The following is a 27,139-nucleotide window of genomic DNA, read 5'->3' as shown; positions in this document are numbered from 1 at the left end:
CATAACGGGCAGCAGTAAATTAAATATGAATGTTAAAATAGACTTTTCCTAAATAAAAACATCCTTATACTGTACTTGTATTAGCAATGTTAGCATATACACTAGGTAATCAATGAATTATGACCACCTACAGGTGATTCGGCCACCGTTCGCACGGATAACAGCCGCTATTCGCCTAGGCATTGAATTGACTTCATTAGATGTCTGAAGACGTCCGTAGGGTTCTGCCGCCATGCTGCCAGCAAAGCTTTCCACAGTGTCTGAATAGAAGACTGTTGCGTGTCCATACGCCTCACTTCCTGTCCGAAAACATCCCACAGGTGTTCAATTGGATTGAGGTCAGATGAATTCAGAGGACAATCAAGATATGTGATATCTGCAGTGTGTTCCTGAAACCGCGAACAGTGCGGACCTGATGACATGGCGCATTATCGCATTATTTTACTTACTATCAGTTAATTAACACAAGGTTCACCCCCTGTACAGCAAGTGGGCTATGAGGTTGTACAGAAATTAAAATATATATTATACACTTTTGTACAAATTTTCAGATCTTTACAATACAATTATTGTATAATAATAACTATTAAATAGAAATATACATTTGCTTAATTGTATTCACTTTGAAATAACAGATCTTGATAATTGAAGAGTTAAATACATAGGTTAACTTCTTTATCAGCAACTAACATAAATTTATTTATATTTATTATATTATTGCATTTAATTGTTCATATCATCAAATTTCTAATAAAAACTGCTCAATTTTCACAACAGTCCTGTTGTGAAAATTGAGTCCAGTTGAGAAAATTAGTCCAGATTTGGTCTATAATTTGGCTTCTGCAGGTTTTATTGACTTCAAACTTTACCGGATCAATGGAGGAGGTGTTGAAGTGTTCAATGGTGTTACATGGGAACATTCCTTTTAGGAAGTCCAAGTTGGATAGCTTCATCCTAAGTGGGCGATGGCTTCTATTTCTTCCTTTTGCTAGTGCGATGATATCTTCTATTGATGGGGCATCAATATGGCAAGTTAGCAGCTTGGTAAGCGTTGACAGATTTTTTGAGGACAGTGAGCTTCCAGGAGGTCATGCCTAGGTTGACTAGAATGGATTTCGAGTTGAAGGGGTTCCCTCCCAGACGGTTCCACAACCGCAGAATCCAATATTCCATTGACAGAAATTTATTACATCGAGCGGTAGATGCAGAGGACCAGATTTCTGAGGCATATGGTGGTATGGGTGTGAGACATCTATTAAAGTATGTTTGGTGTTGTGACAGCCTGCAAGCTCCTGTCAGATAGCCCAGAAAGCAGCATAGGTCTTCTTTTCCTTTAGGAAGTGTTCCTTGAAATTTAAGTATTCATTCCACGTTAGTCCCATGTCAGTATGAGATGAAACTTTGGGGACTGACTCAGTGGCACCTAGACTTCAGTCTATCTCCACCTGAAAAGCCGAATTTACACAGAACTTCTGCAAAATGGCCTGTATGGAAGGGGCCTCTGCTCCACTGGGAGCAGTCGGTACCCGGACATTCCCCTCCGATGGCCAACCCCAGGCACATAGAACCAGGTCTGAGTCCACCATTCTGCATTATAGTCTTGTAAGATCCCGTTTCTATCCGAAGGAAGAAAAAAAAGGTACACATGGTCTCCTAAGAGCTGCCTAAGCGTTGGTCCATACGGACCAACGCTTAGTTCTTGCAAGCAAACGATGCCACATACAAAGGGTACTAAGGTAAGGTGTATTTAGTGTCAGACGGCACCAGGGGTTCCCCCCATCTCCGCGTAGTTTTCATTGTGGGTGTACCAGTTCACTGGAAATGCCAGAGATTTAAAAGTGTATGGATATTGTATATGTGTAGTGCCGTGTACCGTTGTTCATCTGGTCGTTTAGCCGCTGGACCCCTGCTGAGGCCCAACGTTGCCCCACCTTAGCCCCGTGGAGGCAGACCAGGAACCCAGTAGACTTAAGTTACTCTGGCAGGTCCTGCCACCTAATTTCCTGAGATTTCAGTGGCTAGGACCTAAAAAAAAAAAAAAAATAAAATAAAAAAAAAATAATAATAAAAAAAAATATATATAAAAAAAAAAATAAATAATAATAATAATAATAAAAAATAATAATAATAAATAAATAAATAAAAGAAAATAAAATAAATAAATAAATAAAAGAAAATAAAATAAATAAATAAATAAAAGAAAATAAAATAAATAAATAAATAAAATAATAATAAAAGGATAAATAAATAAAAGGATAATAAGAAAAAAAAAAAGAATGTATTTATATTGCATGCATATATGCATGTATACAAGCACATATATGTACACACAACGTGCATACATGTGCCAACGTCAATCGTGGGGTTGACGTCGCTTGAATTGGGCCAGAACGTGGGTGAAGATATTTTGGATGTATTTAAATTTAGGTGTGTGGGACTTCGCTAGCGTGAAGATAGAGAGGGGGGGAAGGCTGAAGTCTGGGGGGAGAAAGACAGAAATATGGAGCCAATAGGGAAGACAGCCCCAAGTTTAGTGTGGCATGCCCATGCCCCACCAGAGTGGAAATGAGGGGGGGGGGGCGACGAGAGAATCGTCTCCCCGGGGGAGTAGGGTTTAAAGGTGAAGGGGGCTAGGGTGCCCTCTTCAGGCTGCCGTGAGGCTTTGGGAGCTAGGCTGCAGTTTGTTGTCTCTATTCTTGTCCACTTGATTCAGATTGGGACACTCATGAGGCAATCCCTGTCCCCCCTTTTTTTTTTTTTTCTCCGTTGATTCTCTTTTCTTCTTTTTTCCTTATTTTCTTTATTCCTTTCTTTTCCGTTCATTTTCTTTTCTTCCACAGTTTTCTTTTCCAGGAATTGTCTCTGTCTTATGCGATTTATGTTACTGTACTATCAGTCTCGATGTATAGCAATTAACACCCTTCTCCTTGTGAAGAGGTCCTGTGCATACTGGGAGAGCGCTCGGTACTCCTCTTCCGTGTCAATGAAGTGATGTTCAAGTCCTTTGGGGAGGTAATGGATTTTCGTGATGAGGGTGCATCTGAGGTCTTCGTATTGTGGGCAGTCGTAAAGCAGGTGGTCCCAGCTTTCGACCTCCCCGCACGTGCAATATAAAGGGTACTAGGAAAGTTTTGCAATATGACGCAACAATGAATCACAGGAAGCTGCTTGTTGAGACATGTTCATACGTGCATAGTAGCCGCCGCGCCAAGTCGATGGGCTCAGTTATTCATTAGTAGTGAGAGTGTAAAGTGCTTGCGATGGCATCGTGGTCACGAAATGAGATAGGGACAGTTTTGCGGTATAATTTCGTGCGTGGTTTAACCATAGACCAGTGCTTAGAAGAAATGACTCTTGCACTAGATGATGATTGTCCACATCGTACAACGATATTCAGGTGGTATAGAGAATTCCAAAGGGGAAATTTCACTCTGGAGGATTCTGAGAGGCCGGGAAGGCCACGAACGTCAGTTACGGAGGAAAACGTTACTGCTGTGAGGAAAATGCTTGACGAAAACAGGCGAGTGACCTACCAACAGATAGAGGATACTTTGGGCCTAAATGCACCAGCAATTCGTTCGATTCTGCAAGATCATTTGCACGTGAAGAAACTTTGTTCTCTCTGGGTGCCGCATCAACTGACTGAAGAGCAGATGACACGACGTGTGACTTGGTGCCGGGAGATGTTAAAAAAGTTTGATAAGGGACAATCTCGGTATGTGAACAACATCGTGACAGGTGACGAGACTTGGCTGTACTATTACGATCTGCCGACCAAGGCTCAAAACAAAGTTTGGGTCTTTGATGATGACGACGACACCCGTAATTGTCAGAAAATCCCGATCTGTAAAGAAAATGATTGCTGTATTTTTCAAATCGAGTGGAATTGTGGAACGTGTCGTTTTGGACACGCAGAAGACAGTCACAGCTAAGTGGCATACTGAACAATGCCTGCCTAAAGTCATTGGATCTATGAAGAACCTGCGGCCAAAGTCAAGAATGGACACCTGGTACCTCCATCACGATAATGCTCCAGCTCACCGCGCCAAAGCCTGCACCGAATATTTGACCACGACAGGACTGAAACTTCTCGAGCACCCTCCCTACAGTTCAGACCTTGCTCCCTGCGACTTTGCACTGTTCCCGCATGTGAAAATGAAGCTAAAAGGGAGGCGGTTTTCCAGTGATGAGGACCTACGGGCTTGGGACAACGAGTGTGCTTTACTCCCTAGTGAAACTTGGCAGACCTGGTTTAAAGATTGGTTTCGGAGGATGGAGAGGTATATTGAATGTAGAGGAAATTACTTTGAAAAAATTAAATAAACAAAGTTGTATTGCAAAACTTTCCTAGTACCCTTTGTATTAAGCAACCAACGCCACTTGCATGGGTGGTGGTCACCATGAGTTAGTGGACTCGTTGATTGCGCCACATACGAAGACGTCGGTCGGCGTGCTGCCCCAGATATTTGGAGTCATCCAACAACACACTCGTTTCCAGTCCTTCTGAGCGTTGCTGACAGCACAGCCGCCGACGATGATCAGCAGCGAGGAGAGGGTGGCTCTTGGATCGTCTGCTGTGGAACCCGTAGGTCTGAATTTGTTGCACATCATTTGGGATATTATTCTTGCATTCTCCTTAAGGTATAAATACTATTATCACGTAACGTGAGCTCACATAAAAACATGTCAAACATCAAATTTGTGAGAGCCATATTTCCCATTTAGTTGTATTGGTAGGCAGTGCTGAATTAAGGTACAGGCTAGTAGGGTTCTTGCACGGGGAACCAAAAACAGAAGAACAATGAGGTAAGAAATATATATATATCCTTAGTAAAAGGGCGCTGAAAAACTCTGCCCAGGGCACAAATATACATTGGTCTGACACACGAAAGCATCAAATTTGTGAGATCTCGTGTTTCCCATTTAGTTGTATTGGTAGGAGACTTTTCATTCGCTGTACTTCACATGATACTGTAGGCCAACTCACGTTTTCAGGAGCTTACATTTTCGTTCGAACAGCAATTTCATGAGGTGAGAGCAGAGGAAAATGGAAGAAATGCTGATAGAAAAAGTGAGATTGCACGAGATGCTATATAATAATAAGTCACCAAATTACCGAGATCAACATATGCGTCAAGAAATAGGAAGAGATTTCAAAATGACATAAATTTAAGTGTTTTTATACTGGTTGTATACATCTGTATGATTATAATTAATTAATAAACATCTTCAAGTTAGTGTGAATGACATACATATGCATATTTTCTTGTACTATAATAGGAAATTGAATTTAGTGTTGTTTAAGTGTAAAAAAAAAAAAAAATTAGGTACATGGTTTTCGTTTTTAATTTTGTGTTCTTCCACGACGAACTGCGTTTGCTGTCGTGGTAACGAACCAGCAGGAGATACAAAAGTCTTTAAATGAGTCTCGAACTTGGATACCTTCACGTGTAACGGTGTAGCACGTGAAGCTATCCAAGTGTAGCAATTCCTCGAAGGAAACCTAAATTCTATATGGTGGTCAAGGTTCTATTTTGGCAGGCATTTCACTTTCTTTGCATAACATATTGTGAAGACAGCACGCACCACTTTGTCAACTGTTTGGGGTTGTATCTCTAAGGCCTACGAAATACTCTCCATCGAGCAGTTAGAATGCCAAAAGCATTTTCTACTACTCGTCTAGCTCTGGACAATCGATAATTGAAATTTTTTTCTTAGCCTCATCTCCTCCTTGAATGATGTCGGCTAGAAGCAAGTAAGTTTTTAATGGAAATGTTTCATCTCCTCCAATAACATGTGGCTATGGCTCACCATTTTAAATAAGGGAGTGGCAGTAGGAATGTCGAGTTGATTGGACTTTTTTTTTACCAAAGTTTGTGTTTTGTTTTTTTTTTTTCAAACTCACACTTCCATCACTATTTCTGCCATGTGAACCTATATAAATTGCAATAAATTTACATTCAGGATTCACAAGTACTAACAGCACAACAGAATGATCTTCCCTATAATTGTAAAAGGTTGAGCCTGCATCAATTGGGCACTAAATTTGTTTTCTATCTATGGCTGCAATGCAGTTTGTGAAATTTCATAGTTCTTTGTATTTAATACCTAATACACACCAATCAAATCTTCCCTTAAAAATGCTTAGTTGCCAACCTTCTAAGCTACCTTTCATTATGTGCGTTTTCTGCACTCATTAATCTGGCCACATTTCTTTGAACCCATCTCAGAGGGATTTTTTTTTTAAATGTTGGCTCCAGAACCAAATATTCCAAATGCAGTCTTGTATAGCAGAATAATGATGTCCTACTAGCAAAGGTCCTATAAATCATGGAGAGGACAGCATGCTCTTTCTTAACTGCTTTTTTTTTAATACACTGCATAATCTTACATTTAGAAGGATTACACTTTAGTTGCCATATTCTTTTTCTTGGACCACATGTACAACAAATCAAGTCTTTTTTTTTAAGCATCATGGCCTGGCTCCAATTGTTAACCACCCTTTCTACCTTCAAATCATCAGAAAACTTTGACAGCTCTTATATACTCTCATTAATATCACTTATGATAATTTAAAATAGGAGGGGATCCAACACCAAGTACTGAAGAAACTACTTATTACATTTGTCCACCCCAAAGATTGACCATTTATGATAACCCTTTTTCTCTTTCAGCCAGACTGCAATCCAACAGAGGATATTACTGATAACTCAACTTCCAGTTTATATAGCAACCTTCCACAGGGGTCAGCACCAAACTTTTTCCTGAAGTCATGATGTCAAAGTTGTTACATTACTGCATACAATTCTTTAACAATTATGTCAATAGTAATTCACCAGACTGATATAGCAAATAGATCCCAGATGAATTTAAGGATAGATCATGCCTAACCATTTTTGTCAAAATATTCCCAAATCACATCTTTAACCATAGATGATCCCATACCAGAAGTCTCTCTCAACTATAGTTACCCAACTCCTGTTTGGCATCACCTGTGGACTGGGAAGACAGCACTTCTCTTGAACCTCAATATTCCCAATGGTTTGATACTCACATGCAGCCTTCTTTAATTATAAAAAAATATATATAACCTCCCCTTGAGTTTTGCCCACCTTTATTCTCAGTAACTTTTCTAACAAACACTTTGAGATCATTTTCAGGAGATTCAAGCTTGCTTTCAACTATAAATATCATTGAAAAGTACTATTTAACTCATCTGCCATTTCTGCTGGGTTTTCTATATACTTTTCACTGCAATGAATTAAGGGATTGTTTGATTTTCTGTTTTGTACTCACATATCATCCTAGTGGGGGGGGAGATGAATGAATATAATATAATTATTAACTTAAAATGCAATTCACTGAATATCCCACTGATGTCACAATCCCATCCCACAAATGCAAATCTGACTGCAATTTACAGAAAATTTCAAAAATTCTAGGGTATGTAAAGACATTTGTTTACAAATCTTTAATGAGCATTAAAGACAACATTACATAAAAGAAACAAATAATGACATACAAGCATACCAATTTCCATATACATATGTAAACCATATTACTATACACTACACTATCTCATCAACTATTCTCAATTTACGAATTATTAACATCACAGTTTGTATTCTACTCAATTTGAATCCTCGATTACTCAATCATCCTCTTACATTACCAATTGTTTTTATCTCTTACATCAGTAATATTTACTTCAGCTCTTATTACTCTTTTAGAATATTTGTTTCTAGCCTTTAACATGTGAAATGATTTTACAACTGGTATCCTCTTACATCAGTAAAATTCATTATTAATCCCTCATTCTACCTTAATTACTCGTTAGTTATCAGCTTAGTCATCCCCTTTACCACCCTTATGCTAATTCATAATCATCTACATTCATAACAAACTATTGCAACCTTATTACTAACTTGCCTATTTCAAATTTAACTTCATTAGAAAGAACTGTCAATCAATTTCTTACAGGAGTTCAGATTGAGTGCAAGAGTTCAGGGTTCAATAAAAAACAGGGAACAGACTTAACGTTCCAAAATGGCTGCTGATCCCACATTCCTTGCGTTCAGGCTTACTTCGGTTATGTGGCACTCTGGGTTTCTCCCATTTCTTGGGCAACTGCTTTCCTTAGTGGCAGACAGGATGCACCATCTCAGGTAGGCTATATAGGCACATGTGTACACTCTTGGCTCATTCTCTATGGGTGGGAGCTGGAACCTACGAGCAGTTCTTTTGCAAGCTACTCAACACTTTTTCTACAAGTGCTACATTACCAAATTTGCCTACCTCTACTTCAACCTGCAACTCACAACCTTCTCCCCTTAGACCACGCCACACAGAAATCAGATGAAATGGACACTTTCTCCAACCCCAAACTTTACTCTTTCCCTCAAGTTTTGAATGCCTCCCTAAGGACTCCAACCAATCCCCATTTTCTGTTTAAATTTCCACTCCTTTCTATTTGCCAAAACAACTCTCCCAGCTGTCTCTCTAGCGCACAACATAACCCTTCTCTAGAAATTATTATTATTTTTTTTTTTTTTTTAACACGCCAGTATGACCTTTCATGTTTGCTGGTAACCTCCAAAAACTCTCATTTTTGTTTTCACACCTTTCTCTCTAAATATATCGAAACACTCAAATATCAATCAGCCTGATGCCGGTTTCTTTTGACACTAACACTGGACGTCCACTCATTTCCTGTTTAGTTTCTAACAGTTTTTAGATCAAAAGAGACACTTCATAAATTCCATTGTCCTTTCCCTCAGCAACCCTTTTATGCCTGTTCTCAAATCGCACCCCTTCTCTAGTCATTGAGCTATCTATTTGTTCTCCTGTATTATTTAAATTACTTGTTTACCTTTTAGCCACTATTTTAATTCCCACATCCAAAACTATTCATTACTAAATCCAGCATTCTTCCAACTTTAACCTTATTTACATTAAAACTAAATATGAAATCTTAATACTTACTATCTTTAACTTAATACTCTGCCTTTAACTTAATTCTCACTTTCCATTGCCCTTCGTGGATTTATTTTAGCAAGACAAATATTTCTATTTTAATTTGTAAGGTCTACATCTTACAATAGGAAACAGGATATCTCTATACCCCCTTTCTTAGCTCTTTGCTAGTGCTTTCTCATAATCAAATTCCACCAATTATCAGTGGTTTTGTAACATTCTCTTATAATATTCATAGAGCTCTGAATCATGTAATTGTTCTATGCTTGTTTCTTTTGCTTGAACTCTTAACCTAACTAGCATCCATTTTGGCATCTTACAATCCCTTTAGTATTTCCCATAGTATATTTTGATCTGATACTACAGTCTCTCCAGTTAACTGAGCTCAAGAAATCTCATTCCATTCTAGTTCCCCCTCTTGAAACTAAAGCTCTTGCCTTTACCTTTGACCACATGTTTCTTTAGATACAACCTACTTTATGGCATTGTGGTCACTGCCAAATTTTTGATACAGTTAGGCTCCTTATAACCAAATCTAGGATATTACAGCCTCTTGAACATCTAGGATAAGTAGTAACCAATCAACCAGTTTATTCAAAAAAAACTTACCACAGCATATTTCTAGTCCATATATTTCCTAGTCTATAAGAGGTAGGCTGAAGTCACTCATAATGAGACAATCTTGCTTATTTTTGTCCTACTCTCAAATCACTACAAGTCATTTCATACTATACTGACTACACTGCATTACCTCAATCTGACTCAAGGAACATGCTTGCCACCTTCAGGTAAGTTTTGATCAGAAAATTCACCCAGCCTCCCCTGCCTTCATATCTCTCCTGAACACAATATTCACTAAAATGAAATTTCTCATCTTGTATGCAAGCCCAAAATCATTTAAATTCATTTACAACACTCCTGGTATTACCGTAGAGACAACTGAAGTTTTGTACTGCTTTTGATATCCCAAATACCTTTAGAGTTAATATATTCCTCTAGTGTGGTATCCATTTTTGATTTCCATCATTAATTACTTTTTAAATGGGAAAAATATAGCAAAAAAAAAATCTTTACAGCACCACATTCATTAAAAAAAAAAACCAAAAAACCCCAGTTGCTGTGATAATTTTCACAGAGTTCTGTTCCCTCCCCCACATTGCTATCTCAGTTTTTCACCGTTCAGTAGTTGAATCCCCCTGATAAAGATTTCTCTGATGGTGTTTTTGATCATATTATAGAATACAATGTCAGAATTAAAATTATTTTTAACTATTTATTGCTTATTTATCCTATAAAACTTATTGGTAAAAGTAAACACCAAGCATCTCCCACTGGTACCATTTTTATGTATATGCTATGTAAAATAATTAAAAAGACTTGTAGCCTGTTTAGTGAATTTATCCCAAAAGTGGCAAAAAGAAAAGTTGGGTGGAGTGGTTGTTTTATAACCACTTATAGCATTTTTAAACAGAGAAAAACAAACATAAATAGCTTCCTTAATTTCATTTAATTGCAACATAACTAAAAAAAAAAAAACTGACGTAAAAATTGGCAATATAACAGAAAAGTGGTACAAATGCCAAAAATGCTAGAGGAGATTTATTACGTCTCTTTATAAAAAGATCTCTGAAAACTTCATGGCTTTGGCTCTATTCCCATTAGAACTGAATGAATGAAAAGTTAAAATGAAGCAGCAGAAAGTTAAGCAATATTAATATTAGCCATAGAAGTAGCTTGTCTCAAAGATGGAGAAAAATACAATAAAATAAAAACCATGTTCAGAAAGATATACCTACCAAAAAACTTTTACACTTATGATTTTGGCTTAAAATGGCAACATTAGATACCTTTCAAAAAATATGAAAAGAAACTGACTTACCAGAATATAGGAAAATTAAACAGTACACTTTCCTAATCAGAGGGTGTGCTGCCAACTTATGAAACACTTAAGAATTTCAGCTAAGTGTCCTGTTAAATTTTATTAAACCAATATTTTTAACAAGAGGCTCAAATAGTACCATATTTACTTGAACTTAGCTCATACCATTTCTCTCTTCCCCAAATTCAAAATGAAGCTGAGAGAACAGATTTGAAGAAATTCCACCCATCCAACTGAATGGGACAGTATAACTCAATCAAGCTCACAATGAAATACCCCCAAATAATGCTTCAAAAATGGCAAGAACGTTGGATGTATTTTTTTTCTCCTTTTGTTAAGATGAAGTACAGTACTAGAATATTTTTGATTAGAGCTTGTAGATTAGGTACAAATAGCACTTCCTGAAGTTTTTCAGTCATTCTCCAGGTATGACATCTAGGGCTTGCCATATGGCAGACAAATGCTTTTCAAACTGAATTTCAGTGAAGTCCTGCTATTCTGCAACAAACAACTCCTCTGCTTGTGTCTTCAAGATGCCAGGACTGTTAGTAACCATGGATATATCCTCAAGTATAAAGGACACACACTTCATTTTTTTGACCTATTATTAGTATTTAAGAAATAACACCAAAAGCAATTTCTTGGATAATACACCTACTTGGTACAACAATTTTACTGGGTTAAGATTAAGTGTTAGACAATTAACAAAAAAGGCACCAGTAAATAGTCTGTTCTATGGTTAATAAGCCTACTTCCTAGAATGGAAGGTGTGTAGAAAAGCAAGCTTTGACTTCTCTGCCACAATATACAAACCCATCCATATGGGAATCAAAACCAGCTCCCCCTTCCCCACAGTGTGGAAGAACAACATTTGACTGCCAAAACATTCACTCTATGGATGAGCATGTTTCAGAACTGAACATATGTTCCACAGCTATGCACATTAGAATCTTGAATAATCTTATTCCAAAAAGTTCAGGTTCTGATGGCATATTTGCATTCCTATTACATGAATATATGCCCATATTTAATCCATCTCTAAGAAGGAAGACAAATCTACAATCAATTATCTCATTAGCATCACTTTGACCTTCTCCGAAGCCATAGAGAAATCCATTAACTACAACTTTCCACTCTGATTAATGACTACAAACATGACCATATCAGCATCAATCAACAAGGTCATGCCTAATCTTTTGCTTGATTTACTCTGGTTTCTTAATGACAGCAAATAGAAACATGCAACTGAACTTAGAATTAAAACTACAAATACCATGTTGTATATATAAAGATTTAAGATGTATTTACATTTCAAAAATTAAAATGCAAATTCTCAGTGAAAATCATTCTAATTAGAATTACTTGTTACTGGCCTCCTGTCTAGTGCAATTCACCTAGAGCGTCCAAATGTAAAACATCTGAACACACTTAGAAAATTGTCATATGATATACCTATACACTGCATCCATGCAATCTGGGTTGCAAGAATGCTTTGGAAAACTCTTCAGTGACAATGTTTTCAAAAAAAAAAAAATAATAATAATAAAATAGAATGCCTACAAGAACACAACTATGTTCTTATTAGGATTCTTCACAATGTGGAGGGACCTATTAGATTCTCTCAATGAGACTATTGCAGGCCATCTTAAAACAAAATGGTTGTCACCCTCATTATCAGGGCTATTTGGAACACTTGTGTTTACAGTCCAATCCAAAAGAGGTTTACAAACATACCAGGAAAGGAGGAAAGAATTAAGTTATTCTTATGTGCTATTTTATTTCAGTTTATCTTAGAAAAAAAAATTATATTGAAATAAGTTCCATTAATCACTATGTCAAAAGAAGCAAAAAGTAGGCTCCACTACTTTTTCTTCATTTCTGCTTTCTACCTCAGTGATAACACAGCAAGGTCATAAATGTATATAGAAATAATTCATGTTTTTAATTTTTGTTTCAAATTTTCTATAATCAAAGGCATATTACATTTAGAAAACAACTCCAGAAGCTAAGTGGTTCACAACCCCACAAAAGTGACACAAGCCAAATTTCAAATTCTCTCCCCCCCACTCCCAAAGTGAAAAACTTTACATTTAGAAATGTGATATTTATTATTGTTTAATGGCACAAGGGCTGCTAAGGCCATATTGTGCCTGTGATATTTATTATAATTAATACAACACCTGTAACTTCCCTATATAACATAACAAATTTTTCATTGAAAGGAGATATACCCAAAGATGAATGATATCAGGAATTTGTAACAGTGAATACTCATACAAATACACACTTGTCATCAAAAACCCAGAACTAAATGATTATTTCTATTTGCCTTGCAACCAAGTATAAATGGCAATTATTGGTTCCACTAACATGGGTGGGGGATCCTCTCATTAGGCATCACTGATACACAAAAAGGTGCATCCCACTTAATAACAGAACCAGAAAATTTCTTTTATGGTATTCTAACCTGACCTTGGGCTAGAAAAACTTTTAATGAAAAAAAAAAAATCCTTGCACTAGTAAACATATTTCATGTTTTTGGGCATTTTATTATGCATAAAAATTTGTTTGATGAGCAAATGCAAGTCACGAGGGGAAGAAGATAATCTTATGCCAATTCATACCGTCATGTGGAATCATGATCAGGAACTCTGAGGCTTGCTCTGCTTTACAATATTTATTTTAATTCTATTTGTATTATTTTCTTTGCCAGGACTCCATAGTAAAGTCTACAGCCATTTCATAATGGAGAAACTAATTCTATCAGAAGTTAAGTTTACAGAAGAAATTGTTAAATTTTTTGGGAAGAACTAACACAAGTAATCAGGTCATGAAACTTAAAAATGGTAAGAAGTTTGAATTTTAGTGACATGATCAAATATTAAATATTTGGCTAAACATAAATTTTGCATTACATTACAGGCATAATTCAATTTTTTCTTTTTCTGCAATTAACAGAAATTGAAAAATAGTTATCAATTAATTACTAAAACTTTATAGAATGTAAAAAACTATAGTTTTACATTCAATAAACTTGGATGTTCAATTTAATTACAATTGTTTAATATTTATTACTCCTCTCGTATATTTATTAATTTTCTTTTCTCCCTATACATAGGCATCTCTTCAGAAGTGATACCAGTTCACACATCTTACATAAGACATGTAAAGTGTATATAGACTATCTAAAGCTAACAATGCTACATTAAAACTATATTTAAATCTAAGAAATTCTATTCTATATAAATTGCATGAAAAAAATATATAAATATATATATAAAAACTGGATTTCTATTTGTCAGATGATTTTTTTATGAAATTTGAAATGGGTTGGCAAATATTTTTAAAAGGCCCATATATAAAATTTCACGAAAATTCATCCCCTGGGAGTAAAGTTGTTACTTTTAGAGAACATGGTGAACACAATATGCACATGACAAAGAAAAAGCCTAGTTTCCAGAACTATTCTCTATTCTACCTCCCAACTAATCTTGTTGCTGTTCTCTGCACTTTTTCCATCCTAAAATGAGGCTTCCAGACCTGTATGCAGTAGTCAATCTGCTGCCTAACTACTGCCTTATACAATGGGACAATCACCTCCTTGTCCCTTCTGGCAAAATTCCTATATGTCACTGACAGAACCCCCACAAACCATCCTAGCAGCTCATTTGCACTGTTCAGAGAATTTCACATAGGACTATACAATTACCTGTACTTCTAAATCTTTTTTATACTTCACACAACCCAAATTGCGTGTTATTCTGGGATTACTGTTATTCAAATGCAATACCTTGTCACTGTTAATGCCTTAATTGCCAACCCACCTGATTAGTTTAATTCTAGATCCTCTTGCACCCAGCTTATTGTCATTAACCATTCCCACTTTTTTATCATTAGCAACATGGATATCGAACTTAAGTCACCTACATTAATAAATATTAAAAATGGTAAAGGAGACCAACACCCACCCTTGTGGAACCCATATCACATTAGTCCATGAAAAGCAGTGGGCAATAGCTATTCTGTCTTGTACTACTTAACCATTCCTTTATCCATAGCAGGAATTTACCCCTAATGCCATACTGCTCTAAGTTACAGAACAATCATAGATTGTGGCACAGCATCAAAGGCTTTACTGAAATGTAAGTAGATGTCAAAATTATTCTTTGCAACAACTTCACAGTAGTTAATCAGATTAACAGAAAATATATTTACACATCTGCAATCACTGCTTCTGAATCTATGGATGCTCATTATATGGCCATTATTCCCAGTCTTAATTGAAATTACATTTTGAATTTGATTAACTGCTAATAACCCTCATTTTGTTAAAATAAATTAACCTGGTTCCAACCTTTATTAACTGTTTGTTCTGTTAATGCATACTGTAGGAGGGCTAGCTGTAATGCAGAAATTGGACAGGTTGCAAGATATTAACAGGAAAACGTTTGTAGGTGAATTTAAAAAAAATACAATTGCAAAGAAAATAAAAGTAAAGATGTTCCAAAGTTGCAACCAGTGGACTGGAAAGAAAGATCACTGTTTTGATAGAAGGTTCAAGAAAATATCTGCATATTCAAATTCATGAATACTCTATTGTGTGGAGGATACATACAATTTTCCTCTGCAGGCTTTGTGATACAAACAAGTTTCAAAGACCATTTTCAAATAATGACCAAACTGCCTATAAATATTAAGTGTTTGCAACATCTGCATTTCTAGTAAACAGTTTATAATAGAAACACTTGCACTTAGCTTCAAATTTCTGATTTGGGCTTACAAAAGTCAAAACTGAATAAATTCTCTAGATTTGATTTAAAGTTGATGAAATTGAATCAGGTGACACACTCATTTTGTATATATGTTGAGTGTTGTGGTCATATAAGATTATTATAAGATAATAAATATATTAAAGAATATGATATGTACAACTATTTACTGATCTGCATATCTACAAAATCCAGCACCATTACTACCAAGGCCGGGAAATTGCACTCCTGGATAACCTGAGCAATATGCCTGACGTATCAGAGTGGTCAGGAGCAAGAGTACAATAGCACATGCTCTTTGAGTGGACTGGGGTTCAAGCCATGACTGCTAAATACAATTAATGATTTGTATTGATTGATTTATTGTAATACTCTACTTACATGGTGGTCGTGCCAGAGTATAAACAAGATTTTAATAACTTCATATTCTTGATTCTACACACACATGCGCAGGGGGAAGCCTCCTTAACAATTCATGATGAGGGAAGTGGACCATTATCTGCCACGCTGGTCCAGTGCAGATTAACCATATTTAGCAGTTAGGGGCTTGAACCCCGGTCTACTCAAAGAGCGTGTGCTACTGCACTCCTGCTCCTGATCACTCGGCTACGGAGGCCACTACTGTTCACTTTCCTCCAACTACTTCTTTCAGTATTCTAAGTTTATTAGACAAAGGCAGGAGTGCAAATCTATACTAATTCCTTACCTAATTTTGTCTCTTGTTAGCTAAACTGCCATACCATTGCCTGTGACCATAACACACAACATGTACACAAAATCAGTACATATAAGTAATACTGCCAAGATCTGTCTTTGCAACAAGTTGCAAAATAAGCCAGTGGATATACCCAATAACAGAGACCACATATATACAGAAAAATCTCATTGTGTTTTACTACATACACTTTATGAAAACCCCAAATACAAAAAAAAAAAAAAGGTATTAGAACCTGTAGTAGTAAGTACTGTCAATGGGTCAAAAGGAGAGAAGATACTTGTTGAAATTAGACTTTAATTTCTACATAATGCAAAGGGAAGAAGAAAAGTTGGTCCTGTGAGCCCAAAGTTCAAAAATAAATGGATACTGACTAGTTGCAGCATGCATTCAGACTGCTTAAAAGAGAGAAAGGGGAATTACAGAAGAATAGTGCTAATATTTTTGCCGCATATCTGTAGAAAAGATATGCAGCAAAAACAGAACATCTACAAGACAAAGTGGATAGACTTTGCAGGAGATCTCTTTTGATAGTCTAAAAGAGGGAACTACTATCATATCCAGGTATCATCATAAGGGCAATGACAACCAGGTTAGTTTTTTAGACCTAGGAACACTTATACTGATGGTTAAGGGAGAAATATGCCCCAATGCCTCCCATTGAATTCCCTGGGAAGAAATGTAGAAACAATATTCCATGTTAGGGTGGATTTAAGATTTGTACAGGGTAAGCAGTTGTCTAGAAGAAAAGTAATGCCAAGAGCAAAAGGGAGAACCCAGTTTTTTAGATGTAGAGGAAGCAGTATTTGTGATATGCTTATGCCAAAAGATTAGAAGTCAGGGTAATTCCCTAACAGAGTTAAGTGATCTTATCTAAAAATTTATTTCTAGTTGCATGATAAGATAGGCACAGAAGAACTTTTTGCAAGATATAAGACAAAAATGAGCTAGAAATTAAGTTACCTTTAACACAGTTGAGAAATTTACCTGGAGAGAAGCATTTAAGAACTGGTGGTGGATAATCAAGAAGTTAGACTGTTTGTGCATGGCAAGGTTTATTGAACTGGAAGGTGCAATGCAGTGGGCTATCATCAGCAAAACTACAGGTAAGATTTCTAGTCAGTGGAAGAAGTCACTAATATACAAGAGGGAAAAGAGTAGGAGAAAAATTAATGTTGCAAACAACCAGCATTAGTGGAGAAGTTGGAAGAGAGAGCTATCTACCATCAGCCAGAGTGAGCAGTCAAAGAGAAAACTGGATGCCCAATTGCAAAAAAAAATCTGCAATCCATAAGATGGAAGCTTGTTTAGAAGATCTTTATGCCAAACAATCAAATACCTTAGAAATGTCAAGAGCAACTGACTGAGTTTCGCCAAGCTTTTCCACTAAATCTGCCCATAGATCAACTGATTACGGCATATAAAAAAAAAAGTAATTTTCCCCCCACAATGTCATTTTTTTTTAAATTCTCATTAGATTTTTGAAATAATTTCTTAAAATTGGACATTCAAGCCAAAATAACAAATTAAGATTTAAAAGCAGTTATGTACAAACTATTCATTTTACCAAAACTTGAAAATTCCACAAATAAACCTATTCCATAGAGCCTGCTGCCATTAGAAATGCATTAAACGTACATAGCCTACACATGTTCTGAAAACTGTTGTAAGCCCACACACACACATCCAAGAACTCATGTGAAAAAGTTAAGAAATAAAATGAATTAGAGTACTGTATTTTGTTATATAACAGGGAGATGGGGTCAAAACAATTTGTTATCAAATTCAAGAAGTCAAAAATAAATTTGCATTACAATTTACAAAAATTTGCAAAGTTGAGAGGGAAGATTGTGAATATTCTTTTACCTGTTTATTCAAACATTTACTTTTTTACTTTCATTCAAATCTACTACAGACAACTGCATCGTAGAAGAAACCCATACATCAATCAAAATCCAAGGGAAATAAACTTCCTACACTGGGTTAAAAATTGGATTAAGCCATCATATGAGTAAAAAAAAAAAAATTGATTTAAAATCTTTATCAGCTGCAATTTTAATTAGAATTGCAAAAGAAAACTTCATTTACTTTCCTACATAAGAGTCCAATTTTTATGTTCATTTTAAGGTATTTTAAAATTCAGTTTAAAAAGAGTACATGCAAGTAATTCTCTTGCTAATGAAATGGAGAAAATTGCTTTAGGTCTCCTTCCATTAGCATTACAGCACCTCCATAGCCAGGAGCAGCAGTGCGTAGCACATGCTTCTTGATTAGATGGGGGGGTTCGAGCCCATGACCACCAAATGTGGAGGATACGGAAAGGTCAGTGAATGACCACTGCATATCCCCGGAGCAATATGGCCTTAATTGCTAATGCTTCTAAAAACCAAATATCAACAACATTAGCATTACAAACAAGGTTTGAGAAGGCTTATTCTGAAAAATTCTTTGCTTAGCTTTTGACAACTCCAAATACAAGCCATAACATCAGGAGTAAAAATAAATGATTAAAGAAATAGTAACTGGAAAACTCCAAATACAAGCCATAACATCAGGAGTAAAAATAAATGATTAAAGAAATAGTAACAACTGGAAGTAAATGGTAAAAATGCACCCTCTTCATTTTGATCATTAGTATATAACAAAAAAAAAAAAAAACTGACCAAGAATTAATTTTAAACTTAAATGGAGGGGGGAGGAACTTTATTGGTTAGTGGAAAGAATCTCCTCCAGATGCTCCTTTGTATATACATAATTTTGCAATATCACAAACAATTTCTTTATACTGACCCCTTTTTATAAAAATTCACCATCAACACCACACCACAGGAAGCCTAGAAGGTTACTAACCCCTATACCACATTCAATTAGTTTAATTCTCAAGTGCCACTTAGTCTCATCCCTTGAAATTCTACCATTGTAAAACTAATGCTCCCAGCAAACATTAGTATGGGCAGTATAAGAAAGAACGTCAATGAATCAAAAGTGATAGAATGAGTTAATGTGCTATGTCCATCCTTAGAATATCTGGAAAGTTTGCAAATAAATGACTAATGGTAAGAGTACCAGAAAACAAGTAAACTTAAGAATATTGCAATACTGGTTATATTAAACCAAATGTAGAAATCCATAACATTCCAAAAGCCCTACTAGGGGCCACTGTTCATGACAAAATCAATTTGGTAGAATAAATAAATGATATAATACAATAACAAATAATCTGATAAATATTATGCTCATAAGGATGTAGAGAATTCTAGTTATCCAAAATTTAGTTATCTAAAATTTTTTGCTTTTATTTTCCATTTAATTTCAAATAAATTCACATTTTTATGAGTAACAAACTATATTACATGAATATAATAATTTTATAGATTCTACTTAATAAAGTAGAACAAGAGAAACAAGAGTAAATTACATCAATATCACTTCTGTATAATACTAACCAAAACTAACCCAACCATATTCAACAAACTTCATTTTACAGTGAAGTTTGTTTTAAAAATTTTATGCTACAATAAGGTTTAAAAGTGCATCATTACATAAATTATGCACATAATACTGAGTATTATGCACATAAAAATGTGTATAATGGATAATCTACCCAGATTGCTTGGCTTTTTCCCACAGAACAGTAAATTATATTCTGAATGATATCTCCAGTTGCTTTACAATGTGCTAGGATATGTTTAGACAAAATGGAACTAGCAGTGGTTAGTCAGTTTTAAATTTTATTAGGATGGTACATTATCCTGAGACAAATTTATCATTAAGCGCAAAAAGACATGCACCAAACCATTCAAACTAAAAAAAAAAGTTCTTATATGAAAATTAATAATGAAATAAGTCAGCAGTCTATTTAATCTAAATAAATAATGTAACCACTATTTATAAATACTGATTATATTTCATTGCAAATTATCAAATGACTGTCATACTAATGATGATATTAGTTCCAAAAACTGCATTTAGGGACCCAAAAATAGCCAAAATCTGCCACAAAGCTACCTCACTATGGCTAGGGGGAACAAGGGTAGTTTTAACTGAATAATCTGGTGGACAAATCCATAGCATCATGAAGTTCCAAGACTGAATTTGTTAAAAATATCTGCATAACAAAAACTTTTATTTTGGATCCCACAATGTCCACATTTTTTTAAAAGTGGTTCTTTGGTTGCATATACACAAAGGTTTATTTTATATTTATAATAAAACCTCAGGGTGTTAATACAAGGATAAATGTGATATTACTGATGATGATGCATCACATTAGTGACTTTGCACATCGACAAATTATTATTATTATTATTATTATTAGCCATATGGTGCAAGGAAGCCTGAGGCTTATGCTGCACCAGCCAAAAAAAAAAAAAAAAAAAATTTCCCACATTACCCTGAGAGAGAGAGAGAGAGAGAGAGAGAGAGTGTAAAAGGGAATCACCAAGAAAGCAAGAAATAGAAGAATGATGATATCCAGCTCAGGACCCTGGGTTTGCCAAGCCCATACTCACCAAATGTGAGCCCCTGGGATAACCAAATGTGAGCCCCTGGGATAGCCAAATGTGAGCCCCTGGGATATACTCTCCTGCATTAGAAACATTCAGGCTGATCATCAAATACTGAAGATTGCCTCCAAATTGGAATATCCTAAGGTAGTTGTCAAGGTATCATATTGGATAAGATGAAAAGATTATAAAAACTTTATTTACTAGTTTTTAAACAAAAAAAAAATCAGATGGAAAACACCAATTGAAATTTCAGAACTGGAGAAGTGTGATCATGATCTAGCATTTCTAAAAATAATAGTGATAACTTGCAACAAAACATCAGTCCTCAGATTTCAGTTTTCCATTTCACAGAGGTAGGGAGGGGGGAATTCTGATTGACAGGTATAAAAGTTAAGTTATGCTAAAATTATTTTTTTACTATAAAAAGGTATAATTCATTACAAATTTACACTAAGCAGTATATAAAGTTAGAAATCATTAAGTGTATATATATTCTTATTAAGAGATCAGAGATGCAGTCAAAAACAAGAGGCCTGATCTGCATAGCCAGAAATATTAGGAATAATTCAGTGCTTCTATTCATTGTGCAGACAGTTTTTCAATAACAGTAGTAGCGTTCTAAACACTTCGAAATCTTTATTCACCTGACCTTGTGTGCCATGTAATTTAAATCTGCTTTCATAAGCAAATTAATACATAATAACAAATTATAATTAGCAGTAAGTGTACTATCCCTTAAAATTTCAGGTTGACACAAAACTGATGATGGGCGATAAACAGGATCTGAACGCAGATCTCTTCATTCAATGAGAAAAATATGTACTACAAGAGGTTTTTGGTAGTTTCTTCTTATTCTCACTAATCAATCTTGAAAAAAAAATTATGCAAAAAAACTGAAAATAGCACTGCTCATTAGCAAATAATTTCGCTCAATTAAACGAATGAAAACTAAACTAAACTAACGCACACCTGCAATATGAATTACATAAAACCGAAAAGATTAAGAATAATGATTGATAATCTAAGAATTATGAAGCTGAACGGTAGCATATCATCACGCGCTCGGAATATGATCCACAATATTTTATTTGTTTTTTTATGCGACTTTTGCTCTTCTTCTCATTTTGGGTCCTCTGCCCTATACATTGATAGGCCACTAAATGTATCTAAAAACAAAATAAATCTAAATGACAAGTTTTACATAATAGTCGTGAAAAAAAAAAAGTATTTTTTTTCCTATTCATTTTATCAAAATACTCCATATATCAGAATATTCCATTAACTTAAAAGAACATTAGTTTTCACTTTAATAAGCGAAAGATATTTCGCTGCAATATGGATATTCAAAATTACAATAGGGGTAATACCTATAGAAAAACAGCCACAGATCTTAATTTTTTTAACTATCCCAAAGGCTAAACAAATTATTTCACTTGAAAATAAACTGTGCATATCATACTGGGTGAATTGTTCCTTTATTCAAAGAGGGAAAAAGATATAAAATCACGACTGCTATAAACAAGACAATTACATTATTAAATCGTCAAGTTTAAAAATCAGAAAAAAAATTTTGAAGTAAGGAACGTTAGCAAAGGCAACATAACTTTGTACGCTTCTTCTATGGAAGTATTTAAATAAGTCTAAACCAGTTTGCCTCGATGTCTAACTAGAATTCGACTGTTGATCACTCCCCACACACACACACACACACACACACACACACACACACTCTCTCCCTAAGACTACTGCCCCTTTCTTCCAGAATCACACAGACATCCAGAATAGATTCTATTCTTGTCACTGCACATGAAATATTCTTATTAAGAATTCATGGGATTATGAAAAAACACATTAAAAAATGCTGTTTTTCTTCACCGGGTAAGAAGACAATCAAGCAAAGCGCGGGGTTTTTATCCTTTGATTTCGTGAAATCAAATAATAATAATAATAATACGAAAAGTCAAAGGTATCTCCGTAATTGCATACACTTATTATTTTATTTTATTTCGTAAAAACAGTCTGCGGAAAACATACTTACAACATAAAGAAATCACGCCAGCTGAGGAAAGTTACAAAAATAGTTCATTCCTCCTTGGCTATGTTTACAAATAAAACTATAAAGTGGCATTTTCATACCTTTGGCTGTATATCGCAGGACACTTTTGTCATGACATATTTAATAAAGTTCTGCAAAACAAATTTCTACAAGAATGCAGTACCAAATTATGGTAATAAATCGAAGCACACGTCAAATCACTCAACTTAAACAATTCCCTTGCATCCACCAACAGACGAAACATCAACTTCCCATCTACACGCGTTTCTCCTATCTTTGTAGCATTCTTATAGAGATGAGCATGCCAAGCCCGCCACCTAACGGATAAAATATTAATAACATAGGAAATCATTCCTTACTGATTGAAGCTCAAGTCCAGAAATATGGTGTTCATGTTTGCAAAATTTTAAAGAAGTATCATAATTCATTTAATGAATAGTTTTAAAATTTGAAAACTGAGTTATAACTGAAAAACTATACATTAAATGGACAGTTTGACATTGTATAGTTTTAACTATACATTATGGACAATTGAAATGGATATTAAATGGATAGTTTTACAGTTAAAACTCACTATGGTATCCAACACAAAATTAAAAATTATTTTTTTTATCAATAAAGAGATTTAAAAGAATAAAGAAATAATTAAATTTTGCCTTTGTAAAATTAAAATGAATAATGTAAAGTAAATTTAAATTTTAATTCAGAGCATGCCATATTTCAAACATGGGGAAAAATGGAATTTATACAAAGTTGACACTCCAAAGAAACATGAAATTTAAATAATTTTCAGACCGACTAATTGGCAGATCCAGTAGGAACGAACTCCTCCAAAGCTTGAATATATTAGAACAAATGCGCTGTGCTTTACGATATAAATTATCACATAGAGTGCAGAAACTACAATACAGCCAAGTCCACCATTACAGGGGAGGAAGAATCAGGTGGTCCAACGATTAATTTTCTTTGGTTGTTAAACAATATGCGAGTGCCGTTCGGGGAACCCTCAGTTCATAGTTTCGCCGCTGATCACATATACTATCATAAATAAATCGTCCTCCACCCTTCTTAGAAAAACAGTCTGGATTCAACGACTACAAGAATTATGCATACTATAAAACATAGAGTGTATGCAACAAATTAGACTGATAAATTATATTTCAGATAAATCATTTAGCAATATTTTTTTTTTAAATTAAAATCGCACTAGTAAGTGCGAGTGGAATGCAAATGCTCATTCCACTCTCACTTACTTTTATGCTGCAAAACTTGTAACAAAACTATCTCTTACAAGGTAGCGGCGAACACTGAATTTTCATCGATTTAAGTCAAATGAATTTTCAGATTTCGAGTTAGTGTTGTTTAGATTAAATGGCGAAACTATGCCAGAGCAAATATCGAAGTTAACATAATCTGCGCGTTTGTTCAGTTCTTCCTTGAATTTATTTAAGCTATCAACTAACACCTGGGGTCGATGGGATCTATCCAGTTATATTAAAGGAGGCGGCAAAGCAACTAAGCAAACCCTTAGCCATAATTATGAGAGCATCCTTGGACTCAGGGGAGGTTCCCACGGACTGGAGATGTGCAAATGTATCCCCAATTCACAAAGGAGGATCGAAGGGTAACACGAGTAATTACAGACCAGTTAGTTTAACTTCTGTTCCGGGTAAAATAATGGAGTCGCTGGTTAAAGATGCATTGCAGGATCATCTAGACAAGACTGCAGCAATAATTCAGACACAGCATGGGGTTAAGGGAAAGTCTTGTCTGACAAATTTGATAGAATATTATTATGTGGTTACAAAGGAACTGGATGCAAAAAATAATTTTGATATCATATATTTGGATTTCAGGAAAGCTTTTGACACTGTTGCGCATGGAAGACTATTGTACAAATTGGAGCAGAATGGTATTAAGGGTAAGTCGCTACAATGGATAAAAGGATGGTTAAGTGCGAGAAGACAGAGGGTGGTAATCAATGGGTGCTGCTCTTCTTGCACTAATGTTATTAGTGGAGTCCCACAGGGTTCGGTGTTAGGTCCACTGTTGTTTTGTATATTTATCAATGATGTTGATGAAGGTATATCAGGCTTAATGTCGAAGTTTGCAGATGATGCAAAGGTTGGCAGGTTTGTTAATGACAATAATGGCAGTGTGCTACTGCAACAGGATCTAGATAATTTGGGCAGATGGGAAGTGGCAACTGAAGTTTAACCTTGACAAATGCAAACTACTGCATATTGGTAGAAGTAACCCCAGAGAAACGTACCAACTGTGTGGTACTACACTTAAGGTGGTAGAAAATGAAAAGACCTGGGAGTAATTGTGCAGGCAGATATGAAGTTTTCTGAGCAATGCAGAAGGCTGCCAGGGCAGGTCATGGGGGTTTGTCAATGATATATAGGAATTTTGCTAGCAGGGAAAAGGAGGTGATTATCCCTCTGTATAAGGCAATGGTCAGGCCACGCCTTGAGTACTGCGTATAGGTCTGGAGGCCTCATTTTAGGAAGGATGTAGATTTACTTAAGCGTGTACAGAGAAGGGCAACAAGATTGGTGAGGGGAATGAAGGGATCCTCTTATCAAGAGAGGCTTAAGTTCTGCAAATTGCAGTGGCTGGAGACTAGGCACCTGAGCGGTGATCTGATTGAAGTATATAAGGCCTTGAATGGGTTGAGCACGCTGAATTCTGATGGGATCCTTCCTCTTGTTCAGATTATGAACCTAAGGGGACATAAATTCAAATTAAGAAAAGACAGATGTAGAATAGATGTGCGGAAATTTGCCTTTAGTCAGCGGGTGGTTAATTGCTGGAACAAACTTCCATCTGTCGTTGTGGAAGTTGATAGGTTGAATAAATTTAAGGAGGAACTGGACAGGCATTTCAAGGGAATGGTGTGATTTTTTTTTTTTTTTTTTTGGCTGATGCTGCATAAGCTCATACACTTGCTTTCTTGCATCACATGCCACTATTACTACTACTACTACAACGACAGATAGGAGTTTGTTCCAGCAATCAACTACCCGCTGACTAAATGCAAATTTGCGCAGATCTATTCTACAACTGTCTTTCCTCGATTTGAATTTATGCTTCTCAAGTTCGTAATCTGACCAAGAGAAGAATCCCATCAGCATTGAGCCTGCTCAAACCATTTAAGACCTTATACACCCCAGTCAGATTACTTTGCAGGTGCCTAGTCTCCAGACGCTGCAATTTGCAGAACATAAGCCTTTCTAGGTAAGAAGACTCCTTCGTTCCCCTCACTAATCTTGTTGCCCTTCCCTGTACCCGTTCTAGCAACTCTACATCCTTCCTAAAATGAGGCCTCCAGACCTGTGTGCAGTGCTCAAGGTGTGGCCTGACCATTGCCTTACACAAGGGGATAATCACCTCCTTATCCCTGCTGGCAACATTCCTATATATCATTGTAAAATACCCCCATGAGCTGCTCTTGTAGCCTCTTTGCACTGCTGAGGAAACTTCATATCTGACTGCATAATTACCCTCTGGTATATTTTCATTCTCTGCCACCCTGACTGTAGAACCACATAGTTGGTGGTACATTTCTCTGGGATTACTGTAACCCATATGCGCTATTTTGCATTTTTCAATGTTAAACTTCAGTTGTCACTTCTTAGCCCATCTGCCCAACTTTTATGGATCCTTTTGAAGTAGCATACTGTCATCAATGTCATTAACAACACCTGCCAACTTTTGTGTCATCTGCAAGCTTGGACATTAAGCCTGATATACCTTTACCAATATCATTAATAAATATATAAAACAACTTTTGGGCCAAACACCAAACCCTGAGGAGTTCCACTAATAACATTGGTCCACAAAGGGCAGTGTTCATTTTACCACTCTCTGTCTTCTCCCACTCAACCATCCTTTTATCCATTGTAGCAGCTTGCCCTTAATACCATACTGCTCCGATCTGTAAAGTAGTCTTCTATATGCAACAGTAAAGCTTTTTGAAAGTATATGATATCTAAATTGAGTTTTGCATCCAGTTCCTTTGTGACCACATCATAGTATCCAATTGGTCACAAAATTGGTCAGACAAGACTTCCCCCTAGCAAACCCATGATGTGTTGAAATATTACTCAAGTGTTATCTACAAGATCCTGCAATGCTTATTTAACCAGCGACTCCATTATTTTCCCCGGAATGATTGGAAATTAATGGTAATTTCAATATTTATCAATATCATTGATAAATATAGAAAACAACTTT

At 35.7% G+C, this 27,139-nt stretch overlaps 1 protein-coding gene across 6 annotated transcripts in view; it reads right to left on the bottom strand.

Annotated features, from left to right (window-relative positions):
- The window catches only part of LOC150086442 (prominin-1-A-like), a 378,392-nt gene extending 355,249 nt beyond the window's left edge, over positions 1-23,143 (bottom strand). For 5 of the 6 annotated variants that reach the window (XR_016546893.1, XM_090372582.1, XM_090372587.1 and 2 more), the window contains exon 1: positions 22,981-23,143. The gene's annotated coding sequence lies outside the window, so the exon portion shown is untranslated. Of the gene's footprint in view, positions 1-22,882; positions 22,946-22,980 lie in introns of those variants that run through there. The other variant, XM_090372586.1, reaches the window with a different exon arrangement.
- Positions 23,144-27,139: the final 3,996 nt, after the last annotated feature.

This window comes from Mastigoproctus giganteus, chromosome 4 (genome assembly GCF_048544385.1).
Source record: "Mastigoproctus giganteus isolate SK-2022 chromosome 4, ASM4854438v1, whole genome shotgun sequence".
Taxonomy (NCBI): domain Eukaryota; kingdom Metazoa; phylum Arthropoda; class Arachnida; order Uropygi; family Thelyphonidae; genus Mastigoproctus; species Mastigoproctus giganteus.
This window is presented reverse-complemented; position numbering and strand designations above follow the sequence as displayed.